The sequence below is a fragment of the Thunnus albacares genome, chromosome 15, assembly GCF_914725855.1.
Source record: "Thunnus albacares chromosome 15, fThuAlb1.1, whole genome shotgun sequence".
Lineage (NCBI taxonomy): Eukaryota > Metazoa > Chordata > Actinopteri > Scombriformes > Scombridae > Thunnus > Thunnus albacares.
In genome coordinates, this window is record NC_058120.1 from 27487061 (window position 1) to 27507164 (window position 20104).

Here is a 20104-nt window from a genome sequence, read left to right on the forward strand (position 1 = left end):
ATTATTAGCATTAGGAGCTGTTAAACTTATGTGCCCAAACTCTTCAGACTGAAGGAACATATCATCCAGAAAGAAAGAAAGAAAGAAAAATATAGAAAATCGACAGACATATATAGCCTTTAAAGCAGAAGTAACACAAAAACGATCATGCAGAGCCGCATTAATAATGTATGGGGAGGAAAATGCTCTCTCTCCCAGTAGAGAAAGGGTTATTAGTGTTTTTAAATAATTGGCCTGAGGACGTGCTTGAGTGGTCCTGTTACACTGTATATATATATGCTGAGAGAGGAGGAGGAGGAAGAGGAGGAGGTAAGGAAAGGGGAGATGCAAAGTTAGAGGAGGGAGTAAGGTTGAAGAAGTGCAAAGAGGAAGAGGCTGAAAGTAAGAGCGAGGGATAAAGAGAAGAAAAAAGCAAGAGAAAGACAGAGAAATGGTGAGAGAATACAGGAAGAGAAGTGAAAGAGGGGAAGAAGAGGTAGAAGAGAGTGGGAGAGAAAAAAGTGGTGGATGAAAGAGGTAAAGTGAAGGACAAGAAAGACAAAGAATGAGAGAAAAAGAAAAACTTAGGGAGAAAGAAACATCTCTTTTTATGAGTCTGCTCTTTTTTTCTTTTGCTTCAGTGACTGTTACCTGTTCATGCAAAATAATTCATAATTTAAGTTTATCTTTAAATTGATTGGTTTAAAAGTGAGAGCAAGGCAAAGACCAACATCTAAAGAAAGAGAAACACCTGATTATTGTACATCAACAGAGAGTGCAGTGTCGTCTGTTCACCACCGGATGGTGCTGTCTGACCATCTCTGTTCTTTTACTGTGGGGTCGTTCAGGTCAATTGTCTCCCTGCGTCTCCTCATATTTATTCACACATGAAGGAGCACAGAGGACTCAGCGTTCATAAATAATGAATCAGATTTCAGTTCTGTTGATATCATGCAGTGCAATTTGTTGTGTTGGTTATTTAAGGACATGATTTTAATACAAGATTCCAGTGCTGCATGTTTACCAGTTGTAGTTTTGAACGCAGATGCCGATGATGCTGCAGGTTCCAAATCCATTCTGTGATTATTACAAACCGCTATGCAGTGTTTTTCTTATAAACCTTTAAATGCAATAATCTGTTACTCCAATTGGATTTGCTGGATTATATTTCATTGTCTCAGCAACACTTTAAACAACATGCCTGCACCAACAAAGCCCCTTTTATGGTTTTACACAGGACTGTTTTTAGTCTGAATGCAGCTGAATGCAGTCTGAATGCAGCTGAGGAGTTCCTGTATGTTGCTCAATAACAAGAAAAAGAAGCTTGGTATCCCTGGCTTTACTGGAGGTGCTAGCGAGGTGCTAGCGCTGGCTGATGACACACTTGGCCTAGAAGCAAGATCGCATGACATCAAACACTCGACATTCTTCTAGATCGACGCTGTACTGCCTTAAATGTTTGCTCAATTTTGCAAATTTGCAACTTGACTTACAGCTAATTAGCTTCCCACATGCATTGCACTTTGCCATTTTTTTTTTTTGCACTTTTTTATTTAATAAAGTGAAGTCATAGTTCAGAGCATTTCCCGAGGTTCATGTTTCACTACTGATGTGATGTTAGCCAGACATGCTCGTATCTAAACAAATCTAGACGCTGTTGTGTTGATGCATGACATAGACAGGTCTTGGCAGATATGTAGCCTTTGTTTGCAATAATAACGGGTTATCATGTTTAGGAACTGATAAGCAGGACAAAAATTCAAAATTTTTAATACATACCCAGTTCTTGGCATTTTGGATTTGGTTCTCATTTGGAGCTGGTTTTTGGTTCCCAACCCTACTAGTATTATATCTGGCTTGTTTAATCCAAACAAAAACTGGAATGTAAAAACAACAGTTTGTGGTCATACACTTGGTTATGTGCCAGACTATTTCTTAGCTGTGAGTTTTAAAGGTGCTGGTGGGTGGATTTTGTTAGCTGTGTCCCCCTGTTTCCAGACTTTATGCTAAGCTAAGCTAACCAGCTGTTTAATCCAGCTATCATAAAAACATGACAGCAGTATTGATCTTCTCATCTAACTCTCAGCAATAAAGCAAATGAGCATATTTTCCAACTAAGTTCCAACTAACTATATTGAACTAGTCCTTTATGGAAACATTGAAACTAATCATAACCTGCCTGGTAAATTTATATAAAGCTTATAAAGTATCCAGAAGCATCACGGATCAAATCAAAGTCATCTCTCATCACTCAATTATTGAATGTAAAATGAGGCCCAAATTACCCTGTATCATGAATAAATAATAATAATAATAATAATCTGTATTATCTGATACTACATTAATTATGTAAACCCTCAAACAGCATGATATCCATCTAGTGGTTGGACAGGATATAATGGATTGATTTGATAAAAGCTCCATGGCTCCAATTGACTCCAATTTCCCCTGAATGGCTCAAAGTCTTCAGCTACATTTTTTTTATTTTATTTTGTGTTCTTTCTCTGATATATGAAAACATCATGTACCTCGGGAAGTGAGCTGTTTATCACCGCTTGCTAATTATGAGACCTCTGTGTTATCATTAAAAAAAACAAACATGTAAATAATGTGATATCACAGTTTCTTGGCCTCCTAGAATCTATGTTTCCATAGTAACACAACATAATGTGTTAATAATGTGGACAGCGCTGAAAATTTAATTAAAGCCCCACATTTTCATTGAATATCAGTATAGAATTGATTCTTGGCCCATCAGAGGGCACTCGTCAGAAACATCCTGCCTTCATAATGATGAAATAAGTGACTCTTTTCTCCATTGTTGTCGTCTCAAAGAGCAGAGATTGATTCCTGCTGTATTCTCCGGGATACAAAAATCCCCCTTAATGTAGCCTTTCATACTCCGTCCTCCTCCTCGTCTCTCCATCTTCAACATAACACCTCACTCTCATGTTCCAGATTAACTCAATTACACAAAATAATCTGCTCCTCTCTGGCTCCTCACATGTAGGCTGCTGAGGCCATTATAAGAGTCCTGATACTGGAAGTCCAGTTTAGATGTGTTGATGAAGTTCAATTGATCCTTAAAGAAATAATTGATCATTTTGAGATCGCTTTCTTTCTGAGAGTTAGATGAGAAGATTGAAAACACACTCATGTCTGTTCATTAGGACATGGTTAACCTAGCTTAGCATAAAGACTAGAAGCAGGAGGAAACAGCTAGCTTGGCTCTGTCCAAAGTTTAAAAAAAATACGCCTGTCAGCCCATTGACAGATTACTAATTAACATCTTTTTTGTGTAATCCATACACAAATTAAAATGTAAATGAAGCAAATTATGGTTTGAAGAATGGGAGTTTATCTGCCAAGTAATTCTGAGCAGCGTCTCCATCTGTAACTGTTATTTGCTACTTCAGTATGCAGATTTTAGTACAGACAAAGTCAGGCAGAGGGGTAGGTAAAATATTACTGTAGTGGTACACAACTACCACAGCTTGAGGCTGAAGTACCTGAAGCTGAAAAAACCTCAACTTCTCTCTAGAAATACAATCATGTTTTTCATCAAGTCATTGTGGTCTCAATAAATAAATTCAGGCCCTCTAATCAGTGTGCTGGTGGTCATTTTGGAAATTGTTGCTCCTTTAATACGATTTGAAGACTTACAGAAGCTTTCATGTCTGCCTTGTTGGCGTTGATTAACAGCTGTGATTGACAGTTGGCTCACCTGCTGCTCTCCCCGGCTCTGTGACTCACACTGAGACGCACTATCGTCGCATTGTTTCGTTAAGTTTAATGTTACTTCATCATGATACCTGTGCTGTTAGCACAATTTAGCTAAAGTAGCTAATGTTAACCCAAAGTGCACCACTCGTTATCCTTAGTAAGCTAGCGTTAGCTTGGGTCTGAGGTAGTGTGAAAGGCAACACCGCTCATTCCTTATTGGGAAGGTCCCTGCTCCAAAAGGAAAATATGGCGCCGACCATAAGCTGCAACTCTGGGCTTCAAACCAGCTCCGATGCAAACCAATAGGTGATGTAACACTCTCATCTTTATATACAGTCCATCGATGGCACCTTATTGTAAAACTGCAAAATAACACTGTTATGTATGGGCATTTCTTAAGCCTTTATTACAGAAACAGAAGAGAGTAGACAGGAAACGGGGGGAGAGAGACCAAGAGGTGACATGCAACTGCTGGAATCAAACCGCTGACTTTGCAGTTATGTGGCTTGCATTCTAATCAGTGGGCCACCGGGGCACAACAAAGGTTTTCACTTTTTAACTGCTATTGCCAAAAACATGAGCAGGAGATCCTGCAAAACCTGTTGTGCACATGTTGAAAATGTGGTTATTGGAATAAATAACAAACAACAATGACAAGGCGTTTTGTCTTTTAGCTTGTAGGAATTGTTGGCTGTCGGACAAATGAACACATTTTGCAAACCGTTTGTGTCTCAGGGAGAAACTTTAATCTACATCTTCAAACAGATGCTGGTGTGTCAGTCATACAGGGCTCAGAGGGTTGTTTTAGATGATGCAGATTGCAGCGAGACTGTTAAATACAGCTTTATTCTTTATGTGTTTATATGTAGATGTGTGCATGTGTTCCGTAATAAATATTCATATATGCATATTTCTGTTCATGTTTGTGGGATTTTACATGCACAAATATTTGCAGGTCGAAAGAAATCTTTTAAAACTGAACTAAATTTGGTTGAAATGTTTTTTTGGATGTCTAGGTAGCTTTTGTTTCAACCTTTCAATTACTTTTTCAACAGAAAACCTGTTGAAATAACCTGTTGAAATAACAGTTAACCCTGCACACAAAAAATGTTTACTTTTCAAGGAAATTCATCACAGGTATAACCAAGACACCTTTTGTTTTGCAAATCACCAACTCCATGCTTTTTGGGGACTTACTTACAGAGAGATGAAGGACAGATTAATAAACCAACAGTGTCTAATAACCACCAGCCTTCAGAACAGCTTCAGTGCAGTTCATAGAGGGATAAACAAAATTTAGAAATATTCCCTAAATTTGGTGCTTTGATGATGGTGATGGAGAGCACTGTAAAGGTAATTAAAGACCAAAGGGTTGGCTTATCATTTTAATGTGCAGAGTTGTGCAAGGATGATCATTTGCTTTGTTAACATGTGCATGTCCTTGTGCAGGAATATGTTTTAGGGAGGCACACTCCTCTCTTCCCGTTCTTGTTTAGGCTCAGAGAAGGTAACATCCTGGGTCTGGGACTAAACAGGACTGGTTAAAAGGTCAAAAGCCACAGACAGGTTAGGGCTCTTGTGTCTCCTGTGTCCTCGGGAGATGTGGTTCTTATCTAGCATACATGGGCATGTAAATGTATACCCCTTGGCTGTTTGCCATTGGTTGTAATCCACAAGTTTGTATGATTTGACCAATCACAGATTTAGATGCAAAAATGACTCTTGTGTGGCTCTACAGCTTTCAGTGATGATGCAAAATGACAATGATTAATGAGTGTGCAAAATCTAGATTTGTTGCTCACTATTGAGTGACCAGAGTGTCTGTTGTATGGGAAGTAGTGAATAAGTGAACATGGGAGTGATTTCAGCCACAGACTTCTTGCGAGGCTACTGTGACTGGAGAGCTAACCGTCACTAGCTAGCCGGTGATATGCTTGCGCTCGCTAGCCAAAATAACACAACAAGTTAAGCAGCTTGATACCAGTTAAAGTTAGCAAGCTAGCTAGTTTAGCTAGTTTGGTCTCTATTCAGTAAGTTAACACAGTTTAAGTCAAGAGACGTATTTGTGCTGTCATTGTGTGTCACAATTGACTGCAGGCCATGTTGTATCTCTGTTGTGGAGCAATTTAGACTTCACTAGAAGAGGGATTAGCCTTGATAAAATAGTACAGTGCAACTCATGTAACATGGTTTCCTTCATTTTGGGCTCTAAAAGTCTTGTTCGCTGCAAGATCAGTACTATGAACTGATTGTTTGTAATTGGTCAATGGTGCAAATTTGATTGTGGTAATTCAATTGAAATAATTTCAGTCTTAAATGTTGCTTTTAAATAATGCAGGTCTAACCAGTGCCTGACAACATCGATCCAAAGTCTCTCATATGTGTTCAGCTGGGTTCAGATCTCAGTCTTCTTGGTATTTTATACATATCAGACCACATGATAATATTTACCTCTCTGTTTTTCTCCATAATCACACACAAGTGAAACTATCTGGCCAAAGTATAACGGTTGTCAGTCTGTACTATGCTGTGAACTTTTTTGCTTTCTGTGCAAGATTGCCTACTACACTGGAAAATGAAAATACCAAACTAATCATCAGCCCATCCGTAGTTTAAATACATCATTGGGGGAAAGTTTTTATACAATAACCACGTGTTCTTTAAAATCCTCATGAGAGAGCAGAATGTCCTCTCTTATGTCGTAGGTATAATAAAACACGTGAGTAATGACTGCACAGAGGACCATGTGACTAATGAGTAACCCCTGCTTCCTCCTCCTCCTCCTCCTCTTCTCCAATGCTGCCGGAGAACGCTGTGAAGTGGCAGATGAAATATTAATCTTCCTGAATATATGATGGAGGGCAGCGGTTGGGGGGGAATAGAGAGAGAGAGAGGAAGAGGAGAGAGATTGGCATGTGAATAGAGAGATATTAAACCAAGACGTCACGAGAAAGGTAGAGGTAAAGGAGAGGAGTAGAAAGAGAGGCTTCTTACGTCCTCCACTGTCAAAATCTCTGCCTTACTCATTTTTATGTGTTATTGACTACTAAAAGTCTTATTTTCTTAAAATAAGTAACAAAATCTGCCAATTAGATAAAATGTAGAATTGTTTTCCACACAAATTAACTTTGCCTTACCTGTTTTGCTCCATTTGTAGGCAGGTTTTATTCACTGAATGATACTGTGGGGTTTTAAGTTCTACTGCTGTATACACAACAAATTTAGCAGTGTCCATAACGGTATTGAAATTTTATCCTAACAAGAACCACTTGTACTGACAGATTTGTTCTTCAGTGGCTCGTACCAATTATTTAAATCCCAAACCGCAGGTCGACAGAAGATAACCTGTCTATCATTCGTCAGGGCCAAACTCATTCATGCTGCAGTTTTGGGGGCAAGAAATATTCAGAGGCGAATTCTTTTACATTTACTTTCCTTGAAGAAAATAATACAATAATAATGATAATAATGCATTTTATTAATGGGCGCCCTAAAAGACACAGTTGAAAACAAGCAGCAATGTATCAAGACATCATAAAATCAAACAAAGCAGCGATATACAACAATAAGTTAATACATTAGATAAACATAAAATCATCATCAGTGCATAACTCAACGTGGATGTAACCATTAGAGTCAAGATCAGATCGATTATGCCAGTTTGAAAAGGTGCGTTTTGAGACAGGAATTGAAGGCGGAGAGAGAGTCAATATTGCAAATGTCTTGTGGGCGAGAGTTCCAGAGGCGGCGGGCAGATCGGCTGAAGGCTCAAGCAGGCGAATGGTGTAGCGAGTTGGACAGCGGGAGAGAATCTGAGAGTACCGGAGGGTGTGTAGATATGAAGGAGTTTGGAAAGATAGGAAGGTGCGAGGTTATGAAGGGCCTTAAAGGTGAGAGGCAGAATCTTGAAATCGATACGGTGTTTAACAGGGAGCCGGTGATATGATCTACGGAGGAGTTCTGGTAATGATATGGGCAATTCTGGACCAAATTAAGTTTCTGAAGACACTTGAGAGGAAGACCAAAGAGGATAGAACTGCAATAGTCAATACGGTATGTAATCAGGGTTTGAATGAGAATGGCGGTGCTGTTGGGTGTAAGCGATGGGCAAGACAATTATTATTGCGTAGGTGGAAGTATGCAGACTGAGTGTTGATGTTTATCAAAAGATAATATGCTGTCCAAGATGACACCCAGACTCTTAACCTGAGGGAAATGATTAACTATGTAATATTCAATAGTCAGAGAAAGGTTTAACCAAAGAAGTTTTACAAGGAGAATATCAGTTTTATCACTATAAAGTTTGAGAAAGTTAAAAAGAGAAAAAAGTGATTCTGATAAAACAGCTTGTGGCTCATATTGTCCCCTTGTGTCGAACAGGCAGGGTGGGGTTCAGTCAGGAGGCAAAGGGAGACAAGAACAGCACCTGAACCCCATTAATCGTCTCCCGCAGTGTAGATTTCTGCAGCAGGAGCAGCAGAGTGGAAAGAGAGGACACAGTGAGGAAGTGTTTGAATCCAATGCTTGACAGGACAGAGAGAGTGTTACAGGGATCAGGGTTCATACAGGATCACAGAAGCGACTCTCTATGTCAACTGCGGTCTCTAAAAATATGCTGCGATGCAAAGACGTTCTGTCAAATTTGATGATTGATCGTCTTCATACCAGACGAAAGCTGATTTTTTTTGTGTGACATAAAAGATATATTAAAGGGGACACATCATACACATTTTCTTCTCTACGTTTTTATTCTGGGATTCTGCTGGAATATCTTAATAATAAGGATTTACAGTTTAAACAACTATATTTATCTTATACTGGCCCATTATGCAGCCCCTCAGTTCAGCCTCTGTCTGAAACAGGCCGTTTAGCTCCTGTCTCTTTAAAGCCTGCCTCCCGATGAACTCACTCTGTTCTGATTGGTCAGTTCCAGACAATAGTAGTAAAATTTCCCTACATTTTCTTGTTCCTTTTCTTGAAACTTCTCAAATATATTCGTACATGTTTGAGCCTGAATCAGATCTGAAATATGTGAGTCAACAACGTGATCAACCCCTGGAACAACCTTAGCAACAAAGACTGTGAAACCGACGGCTGTTTGTGGGCATGCGCAAACAATCTGACATAACAATGTAAACGAAACGTTCGGAGCAGGCTGAAGCCCTGTACCCAGTTTCAACCTTAAGTTTGTCCCTTATGCAAAATATTTCCCTAAGCTCAGAGGTTCATTTAGGAACGTCGCATAAAGCCTCTTAGGTTGTCTCCTTGCCTAAGTGTTTAGGCTAAGGATTTCATGGTAGTCATAATATAGCACATGTGCACTTCAGTTACCATGGTTACAGCATTATTGTCAGTGTTAGCTAGCTTCTCCAAAATAGACAACAAAGAGAGTACAAAAAGAAAAAGACAGCCAAACTGGACAGAAGTTGAGAATGTTGTTCTCCTCAAAGAAAATTTAAAGCGCAAGCACATAATCCAAAGTAAATTTAACACAACGATAACAAATACGTACAAGCAGATGTAGCAAGAAGTAACAGACAAAATCAAGAGGAATCTTGCTGTGAAACAAACTGTAGATGAAGTAATGAAAAAATATGAAAATATTACCGTGACAGCAGGAAAGGAGATAACCAAACAGCCACAGGAGTAGACAAGAACTGCTGAGATATAGCTAACTAGTTAATTAGCTAGTTAATAAGTTAGCTAGTTAATATATGAGACAGAGTTATGTTAACATTTGGCTAGCTAGCTACAAAGTTGCCAGTGACACATTACAGTTGTTGCAGGAGGAGAATCACCACTGAAAGACCCGTCTGAATCCTCCAGACTGGTTCAGGACATTTTGGGAAAAGATCCTCCTTCCCTTGTTGGCATTAGTGGCATTAGTTGGCATTCCTCAAAGTGGCTTTGGGAACAACAGGAAGGCCTAATATGTAGGCTACATTAACAGTTGAAGGCATAGCGTAGGTAGGTTATCTTTAATAGTTTAGCTGTTATAATAGCATGTTTTGATTAACGTTATAACAAAATATGGCAAGTCAAGATAAGGTTACTGAAACATGGTGGGATTCACCACACAGTAATATATACTGAATTTAGTTTCTAAAGTAGCTTATCTAACAGATTTCATTTCCTCATGCATAATAATGTCTATTTAATGTTAAATTCATAGGTTATTAGCAGAATGACTTGTTATCTAAGTTGTGTGTACATGGTTAGCATGGAGAGGGTCTCCGTTGCACAGGGTTGGGAAAATCAGCTACTGCACTATTCAGCGTGCATGGCTGAGCCTGTCATTATGCAGCTTGTGTCACATAGATTAGTAGCCACGGGCCTAAAAACAACTCTTTATCCCCTCCCTGTAATATATGTCTGCTAGGGATGAGTTTTCTGCTCTTCAGCCACTGAAGATAAAGAAACTCATGGTCAAATATAACTAATCTATTTAATTCCAACTGGCCCCGATTTTAACCATTAGAAATACTACAGGCTGTAGCCATTAAATCAGTAGTCATATGCTTTATTGATTTGTGTGTGTGTGTGTGTGTGTGTGTGAGATATTAAGGCACAAGACGGCCTGCCCCCCCTAAGAAGAGCATCTGTACCTGTTTCGACTGATCTGGTCGAGCTACAGACAGAAGTTCTACCACCTCAGAAGTAAGGAGCAGAACTTGAAATTTCCAAATTAGAAATGGAAAAGAATAATCTGAATTTAATACTCTACTGCAACACAAACATGTTGGTGAGTGAAGGATTAATAACCCTCCCACCAGTAGTTGAAGAATGAGCAAAGCACAGTGAACAAACATATTAATCATTGACTGTCAATGAATTAAATCACTTTGGTCGACTTTAATAATTATTTTTGTCTATAGGTCTACATCTATTGTTTGTTTGTTTATTTAGCTTGTTCTGTTAACCTTCTCCTTGTCCCTCAAATCAAATAAACAAAGTAAAATGCAATAATCAAGTCATATGTTCATTTATTAGGTATGAAGTCATTTCGTCGGGTTAAAGTATAACCTGAGCGTTCGATTCACGAGTCTGATCTGGTCTATGCTCATCACGGACAGCGTTGCCATCGTTTGGTGCGTCCTCTTCACCCCCCTCTCTCCTCCACCACCATCTCGTGGTCCTCGTCCACTCCGTCCAGCAAGACGCCCGAGTTCTTTGACATGTTGAAGAGTACAACAGAGTAGCTCCATGTGGAGGCAGTGAAATCGCCTTTTAAGCTGGTCGATCACTCTCCTCATAATTACCCTTGTTTTGGTAACGGCTGTGTTGTATTGTTCCTGAAAGCCTTGAAAGTTGCAGGCATGAACAAATAAGGCCACGTGACAAGCTAATAATAATACTTAATAATAATAAACAGTGGCATATTGTGCAGTTACTGGACTTGAGTTATATTAGAACTACCAAACCTTAAATTAAAAAGATATTTGCCCAATTCTCTCGGTTTTTACATTTGCCCAGCTTATTAATATCTGTAACAGACTCATATCTGTGTGTACAGTTGACAGGCTCTCCTGCACACGCATAGCAGGTGAGGCGCACACACATTTGGATGACAGTTCATTTTGGTCAATGCAGGCAAAATGCACAGAATATTACCTTGAAAATGAAACAAGATAAAACGTTTTATTTATTTAGGCTGTGCCCACCCCTGAGTGAGACAAACTATAGCCAATGTTGTGCTTTCCCTGTGCGGGGTTTGCAGGATTTCTGAAAGGCCTCATTAACCATGAACGGCAGAGATATCCGCCATCTCCCAGCAGCATACCCCAGTATCATCTTGCCTCAAAACTTCTACTGATGATACTCTCAACCAGAATTCGGGAGTCGTGGGCGCTTCCAGGCCACTCAGCAACAACATTTGTGATCTTGCATATTAATCTCGCATATTAATTGCACGTTGATGGAATTTTTTCTGTTCACAAACTGATCTTCATGTGTATGGGGGGGGAGCTTGTATGTGCACATGTGTTCCATCAATGACATCACAAATGTTAAGAAACCCAGCTGTAGCAAAGAAACGCTCTACGAAGACAGTAGACTTGTGCATCTTAAAGACATCTCCCATAACCGACAGAAAAGTCCCACACACCAAAAAATCTTAAGGCAATCAACATTTTGCAGAACCGCTGGCAAAGCATGGTTCCTCCTAGTTTGGTGTTCAAGTTCTGTAGAGATTTTGAAGATATACTGACAGTCAAATCTATACTCAAGTTGCACAAGTTTCCTCCTCTTCAATCACCATAAATTCAACCATTGTTTTATGCTATGACTAGTATGGGTCCCTTAAAATTTTCTGAGGAAAATGGTTACTAAAGACCTTCTGGCAACACATAAGGGAATAGTTAAGTAGCTCAGGGCAAACGGTTAGAGAGGTTTTCCTTACAACATCCTAAGGAAATCCTTACATAAAAATTTAAGGGGAACCTTAGCCTGAGTGGTTTTATGCGACCAGGCATGTTTCACACAGACATCTGACATTATAACAGTAAAAAAATAACAGAAAATCACAAAAAGAATGACATGTCCCCTTTAAAGCTTCACTAGTCAATATTTTACATATGTTGGCAGAGTAAAACATTGACTAAACATGGCTTCAGAAACTGTATCTGTTTAGTTTTTTGTAGCCGTTATCATGTGATGTGATGTGATGTTGTTGCTCATTAGAGTCATTCATACACAAACATCTACATCTGGGATCTGCCCAGTACAGCCAAAGCCGTGTACTGTTGACCACTAAGCAGATGCAGCGCAGCAGTGGGGGGTTAAGCACCTTGCTCAAGGGCACCTTGATGGTAGTTAATGAAGGGGGGAAGAGATAAACACTTCAGTGTCAATTTCTGGAACCGCTGAAGAGAGTCTGCATTTATCAAATGCCAAACAGACGAGATAAAATCCTATGAATTTGTTTGGAAAAGAATGAAAGTTGCTGATTAAAAATCATCTACACTGTTCTACTCAAAGTAGCTGTTATTATATTAAAAGAACAACCATTGTCAGTCTGATTTTGCTCTACAATTGAACTGAAATGAAGCGGTGCAGGATAGTCATAACAGGCTGTGCCAAGAAACATATTCAGACAGACGCAGAGGGACGAGGCAAAAAATAAATCGGTACAAAAGTTCATTCTTGCTCAGTTTTTGCCACATCACATCGTCTCACATCATTTTCTTGCGCTGCACTGCTTCGGCCAATCAAATACATGCAAACACCAATTCCTTGTAGCGTTTAGCTTGCGGCAATATTGTGCCAGTCTTGCTGTTTAAGCTGCAAAACCGAAGTCCGATAGCCTTCAAACTGGACTCCTTGGTTCATATTTAACATTCTCACCTGGGCCCCATCGACCCTTAAATGTTGCAGAACTTTTTCAGTCATATTAAAACTAAAAAGTCACTAAAATTGAACAAAATTGAGTATGAGGTGCTGGGGGATGACTCCCCCCCCACTCCATGTACATACAACCACAGCTATCACACAATAGATACAAATGACCCAACAGTAACGTACACTTACTGAAACCCCAGTCGATGCAGCTCTATACTAAAGTAATTAATCTTTATTTCTTTCCTCTAACATACAGTAATGCTACTGCTGTAATTGATGATGTACTTTTGTCAGTACTCTCAGTTGTGTGTCTGTTTAATTTGTGTTTAATGTCACTTTTTGTGTTATTGCACAAAGCAAAACAAAAATTTAAAAAAGGGAGACGGACAGGAACCTCATCCTTGACTCACAGAGTATGACATGTTGTACAGCCAAACCAACCGCCATGAACTCTGCGTTTCAGCCTCGTTTTTCAGTCATCTGTCTCACACACACATATGACAGAACAGATATTTTAATCAACTACAGCTGTCTTCATGGGCTGCGTATTGCCACGTTTCACTCGCGTGTAACCATGACCCCAAAGTGTATTTTGAGGCTGCAAGTCCATTTTACACACATAAGTACAGTGACTGTGTATCGGGCTCTGAGTGCTTCAAAAACATGTCTACCTGTGTAGACATGGACATGGAGGACTGAAACTGCTTAACGTGCCGCTCACATTACACTTCCTGTGTAGACCTGGTGTTAAAGGTCCTGCAGCAGTGTTACAACAGCCTTTCATACATGGAGAAGACAATAATATGTAAATCTGCTGAACAAACAACCAATGCTTGGAGGATTGGTTGGGTGCAATGACTACTGGATACCAGTGTGATGGATTCAGGATTGACCCAAAGTGTGAGTGTGTGGGAGGGAGAAAATGAGACAAGCTTGGTTCATTCTATATGTTGCACTATGGATGAAGTATTATTGTGACTAAAGCAGTCCCAGGTTTGAGAAAAACCCTACACCTTCTCCTGCTCAATCAATAAAAGCAATAAATGTTAAAAATGTAAATCATGCTATGATGCAGGTGCTGTTCCCAGTGGGTTCCCTCATTCCCCCTCACCCCCCTACCGCGGACTCCCACGCGCCTTGCCTTCTGGGTCACTGCTACAAGGCGGGTCACCAGAAATTGATTTGCTCCGTATCCCTGACACATTAATCACCCATTCATCATTTCACGTGGGGAAAGCTGACGTCTGGTGAAAATCAATTCATCAAATGAAAAAAAGGTTTGTTTTGTTTTTTCCTGACCATTTGTTCTGATACACACACCTCTCAGTTTGCGGTTGAGTACTGTCGTCTGGCTGCATGTGAGGCCTTTTTAAAGCTATTGTTGAGCTATAAGCTCACTTACACATCAACCATCGAGCTGTCAGAGACCATCAAGGAGGGGTTGATGGTGGATGAAGGCTGGCGTGGTGTAGCTGTAAGGCGGATGGTGTTTTGACAGATGTTGCTACAGCTGAGGTTCTTAAAATGACAGCATTCATCTAAACATGATGATGTTTAACTGTCAGGGAGTTTTATGTGGTAATTTAGTGATGACAATGGTTGCGGTTATATGCACACTTCTTTTTCATTCTGATTGAAGCGGTTCCGATTGAAGATTTTGGGTGTTTATGTGTACATGTGATGTGATCTAAAACGTTCTTACATGTACTGATGCATTTAATCCCAACAGCAGTGTGACATGCGTAATAGTGACGAATACATCTGGGCGATATATCAGTCGTTCCTACCAGTCATGGGGGATGGGGGAGTTCTGTTCAGGAGTGGCCGATATTGTCACTACAATGACAATAGCTGATCCACCTTAAGTCAGTCCACTTTAAGTGAACTGGTCAGGTTAGGCTATCCCATCGTCGCTAACATGCGCAGCAAGAATATATTTATTCCAACCATAGAGAAATGATTGGATTAATGGTTTACATGGTTATTAGGCGCTAATATTTTCCTATTGAATGGATTATCAATGGTTTACACCACAACTCTCATAGATACGTGAGACATTTTTATTCTTACTGGGCAATTATTCTGATTATTAGTGGAATATTAGGATCCATGTAAACATAACCAATGTGAATGTCTTGTATTTTGTATTACAATATATGTCTTTTATGTACATTTACATAACTCACACTCATGCAGAGTGACTTTAACTGACAGTTAAGATTTGTTACAGCTGTTATAAAGTCATAATAATGTAAAGAACTATGAGTAAAAGTCATGGCTGGACACAGGCCTCTCCTAACACAACATCAGAGAGGTGTTGAGTGTTCCTGAAGCTATTCAACTGTCCAGTAAGCATTTCTGTAGAAGCGTACTGGCAGCTTAAACCTAACAACACGGTGGACGCACAGCCTGAATCCTGAGCACCTCGTCATGGCTTCTGTATGGTACGAGAACATTGCGCTTTGGGGACTTGAAAAAAAATGATGCCAGTAAACGTAAATCACACAGCAATTACATTTCAGCCAAAACGTATCATAACAAAATGAAGCAAAGTTAAACTGTAGTGTGGACTGATGAGCACACAACTGCAATTTTTTTGTGTTTTTTCATTGGTATGAAGTCCATCCACCTGGCCATACCTCTTTGTACTAATAATGTAATACATGTGCCAATGAGCGTCAATCAAATTTACCACCAATAAAAGACAAATCCACAATTTATTGACTTTTGTAAGCTGTGAGTAGCTCATCTATTTCCTTAATGAATTATAATGTTTATAGTGTGTAAAATAACATTTTGAGAATATTTAATTTGGTTGCTTTTCCAGCATGAACACACGTCATACTTTAAATTCTAAATAGCATCAGTATATAGTGTGAAATTGGGACTTGCAGTTTCTGTCCAATAAATAAGTTAATGTAAATTTTGTAATTATTAATATTATTAACTCATATACTGCCTTGTATTTGTCTTTTGACTGTGTTGACTGGAAACATTCCCACAAACGTGTAACTATTACCTCATCAGCTGTCCATTCAGATTTGAGACAAACAATGAAGTTCTTATCAAGGGTGTGTGTTTTTCTACCCCGGCTGATTGAATTAGGGGGGGGGGGGTTGGAGGGGTGAGGCCGGCGGCGGCTGCCAGCGTGGGGGAGGCTAAACAGGGCGAGCACAAAAGAATTCCTGGTGCCATTCCACTGATGCCGATGTGGTCATTCCGATGAACTGGAAGGAGCGAATGGAGGCATCTGGGCTCTGAGAGGAGACAAAAGGGCAGACTGTCGACCCACCAGGGGTTCATCTGAACCCTGGACACGCTCATTACCCCTAAAGGTTTTTAAAAATGGGATGGGAGAAGGGAAACAGAGAGGAAGAGGAGGGAGAAAGTAGACAGAGGATGGAATAATGAGGTTTTCGTGGTGGTGGTGGTGGTAGAGGGGGACAGATTGGGTAAAGTCAATGAATATAAGGCTGTGCTAATCAATATATTTTATAGTGACAGTAGATCAAACGGCTGTGTGATGTGAAAGGAGTCGCTTACTGTGACTAATCCACTAAGAATTATCCCCAACTCTGCAGCTCATCTGAGACTCTTGTAGCTCATAGTTTTGTAGTTTTCAGCAAACAACCTCCGATAAACCCTGATGTGCACCAACAAACAGCAGACAGACAAAGTTTGCAACTTGCTGATGAAGACAGTCAGATATTTTTCTCTGTAGTTGGTGGAGACCAAACCAGAGCTAAAAGGAGAGTGAATATTGGATTTACATTCATTGAGTGGACAGAAACACCACTCCAAATAAATGCTAATGTTCTGAAATAGACAACTGTTTGCTAACATTAACATTAGCCATGTTATTTAGTTTTATGGTGATAATATGCCACGTGTTTGTTTTTCAGGAATAAGTTAAAAAGGAAAAGCAGAAAGAAGAAAATAAAGATGGAGGTTAAGTGATGAAAACAGAACAGATTTGCCAAGTCAAACCTCAGATGTTTGGACCAATTAAGAATTGGAGTTAGCTCTGTTATGTAATGTTAAAGAAGTTCAATAAGATCAAATAAATTCTGGTCAATGTATAAAAGACATTACCTTTTTAATTTGGTAATTGTTGCATTATGATTTGGGAAAATCTGCAGGCTAGCTAGATTATCTTGACAGGTATAGGAGTGTTTTAGCTTTAGAAAACAATAGATGGTTAGCGTTAGCTGTCAAAATCAGGGAAGTTAACAAGCTAACTAGCAAATTTAGATGCTAATTTGTTTTTTTGTATTACAAGTACGAGTGTGAGTGGCAGGGCCTGTGCATGCCACTGTATGCACTACATTTTTTCCCCCTGAAGCTCCAGTAAATTACATTATTCACTTGTCAACAACTTGCATCATTTTCCTTTAACGATGAGGATCCTGCATAATGATTCTGTATGGAAGTGGGACACATAGCTATTAGGTAACAAGAGTACCAGGCTTCATAAGGTCAGCTTACATCACAGTTTTCATGAGTCTTAGTCTGAAACTTTATTCTAACTCATCCATGTTCATTACTTCTTCTACTTATGAGCAGCTCTGCGTGCCCCAGAGAAAAATGTTTTGTATAAACTGAATGTGTGATGCAAGAAAAGCTGAAGAGACGATGGAGACGGCAAAAAATTCATGGAGCTTGAGAAAAGTAGTGAGAGAAGAATCATGTGAGGAGTGAGAAAGAGAGCGATTATTCCAGATGGGAGAACCAAAACAGAACCAAACAGCTGAGACACCCCAGTTCTCTAACAGCCTGTTGAAACACAAACTTCATAAAACACACATTCTGATAAACATCCAGACACTCACATGACAGCCAACACTGGAGGGGGGTGCGAGACACAACAGCTGTCCTTTTTGAGAGGAACTACAATGGAAGAGCTCTGCATGGGGTGGGGGGGGGTGGGGGGAGACAGCACCTGCCTCTGCCCCCCCCCCCCCCCCCCCCCCCACCTCACCCGTCGCCACAAGATACAACTGAGAGATGAAGGCGAGAGGCGAGGAGGGTGAAGGCATGCGTGCCTCCAGTCGAGAGTCGTCTATTCACCCCATTCAGCTGCCTCATCTGCATACTGTTTGACTTGCTGCTTCTAATTTGGGCGCCTTCCCCTTTGAAGGCAGATGTATATAAACAATGTCTCTTTTCATCTCAACGAGGATTAGAAGATGACGGATTCTAGGTCATTAACCCCCAGAGGACTTGACGGCTAACAAAGGCAAACCTGCCGCGGGTTCGAAACATGGCCGCATAATCACCCACGGCGGATGAGGCTTGTTGTCCAAAGTGTAGAAAAATGCGAGGCGGCTTGCTACTGGGATAATGAATGCTGGGTGCGTGCAAGGTTTGACCAAGCAGCAACTACCACGGCTTGAGGCTGAAGTCCTCTTAAAGTGCTAGCGACAGCCGCTAGATGCTCCAACTGACTCTCGTTCACAAAGCCTCAACTTCTCTCTAGAAATACGTTTTTTTCAACGAGTCATTATGGTTTCAATCAGTAAATTCAGACCCTCTAAGTGTGCTGGTGGTGGTCATTTCGGAAATTATTGCTCCATTAATAAGATTTTGAAGACTTATAGTAGCTTTGATGGGTGCCATGTGGGCGTTGATTGACAGCTGTGATTGACTCTCTCCGGCTCCGGCACTGAGTCGGACTATTGTCACAATGTTTCTGTAGGTTTTATGTTTCTTAATTATGATACCTGCCCTGTCAGCACTGCTTGTTGTCCTCAGTAAGCTAACGTTAGCTTGGGTCCGAGGTAGTGGGATGTGTTTCCAGAGCATGAAAGGCAACACTTCCTTATTGGGAAGGTTCTGGCTCCAAATTGCAAAGATGGAACTGACCATAAGCTGCAACTCTGGACTTCAAACCAGCTTCAATGCAATTCAACAGGTGATGTCACCCCTCACTACGTCCATTTTTATATACTGTGGGTTTCACCAATTATGTGTTTCAGTAGGCCGATACCAGGGAGGTTGCTATTTAATTAAGTTTTGGGGTTTGGGGCTTTCAAATTCTGCCTCTGAATTTAAGGACGGCACCATCACAGCTGAGGTCTGTTAGCAGCTGTTAAAAAAAAACTCACCTGTTTAGTCGTGTATGCTTTTAAAATTAAAATTGAAAATCTGTTACACATTGAAAAGACACATTGGAAAATTAGACTAAACACCATTTAATGATTAATTAGCAGTGTAAAAGTGTAAAACCACATTTATGGCGAGAAATGTGGGTTTTCCCTGGTAAAGAGTGATAGACTCCCAGGAAGTAGTAACTTTTTAGTCAAGGGAAGACCTTTAACCGTACAGTATTCATAATAATACTTTACAGGATGTAGAAAACTAATTTATGCAATGAACACAAAATAAAACATTTATGATTCGTAACCCCAGTATGTACAGTAAATGTTATTTTTTCAGTGGTTGTTTGCCTTGTGGTAATCCCACAAGATGAAAAATCATCATTCACCAATGATTACATTACCACACTAATATATACACACACACATACACACTTCATATCTATCTCACACTATTACTTGCACTATAACCTTGCATATTCCCTCGCAGCGATGCTCTGCATATTTATAGGCAACACATGTGCGTGGGTAATTCTGATGTAGTATTTATGAATACTCTTGTGTGAGATGAGTACCTCTTCACACGTGTGTGTGTGTGTGAGGACAGAAGGAATGATCTTTGTATAAATGAAATGTTTAATTGCATAACATTATACACGTTGATATGAGAAAGAATCCACCTGAAGTTGTTTGTTTCATGTTTAAAGTAACAATTCAAGACATTTTTATCACAAAAAGCCTCCGATTTTACACATCAGAGTCTGTACACAGGTCCTTAGAAGAACAACTGTATATGTGAGTTGTATAAAGGTTTTTATGGCCTTAAATTGCCTTAAGTGATGTCACTTGAGTCAGCGTCAGTTGCGGCTGAAGACTACAAGTTTGAAAATGAAAAAAATCTGCATTTGGAGTCGTGTTTCTGTCCAACTGGTGATTATAAGTCCAATATTCACTCTCTTTTAGCTCTGTTT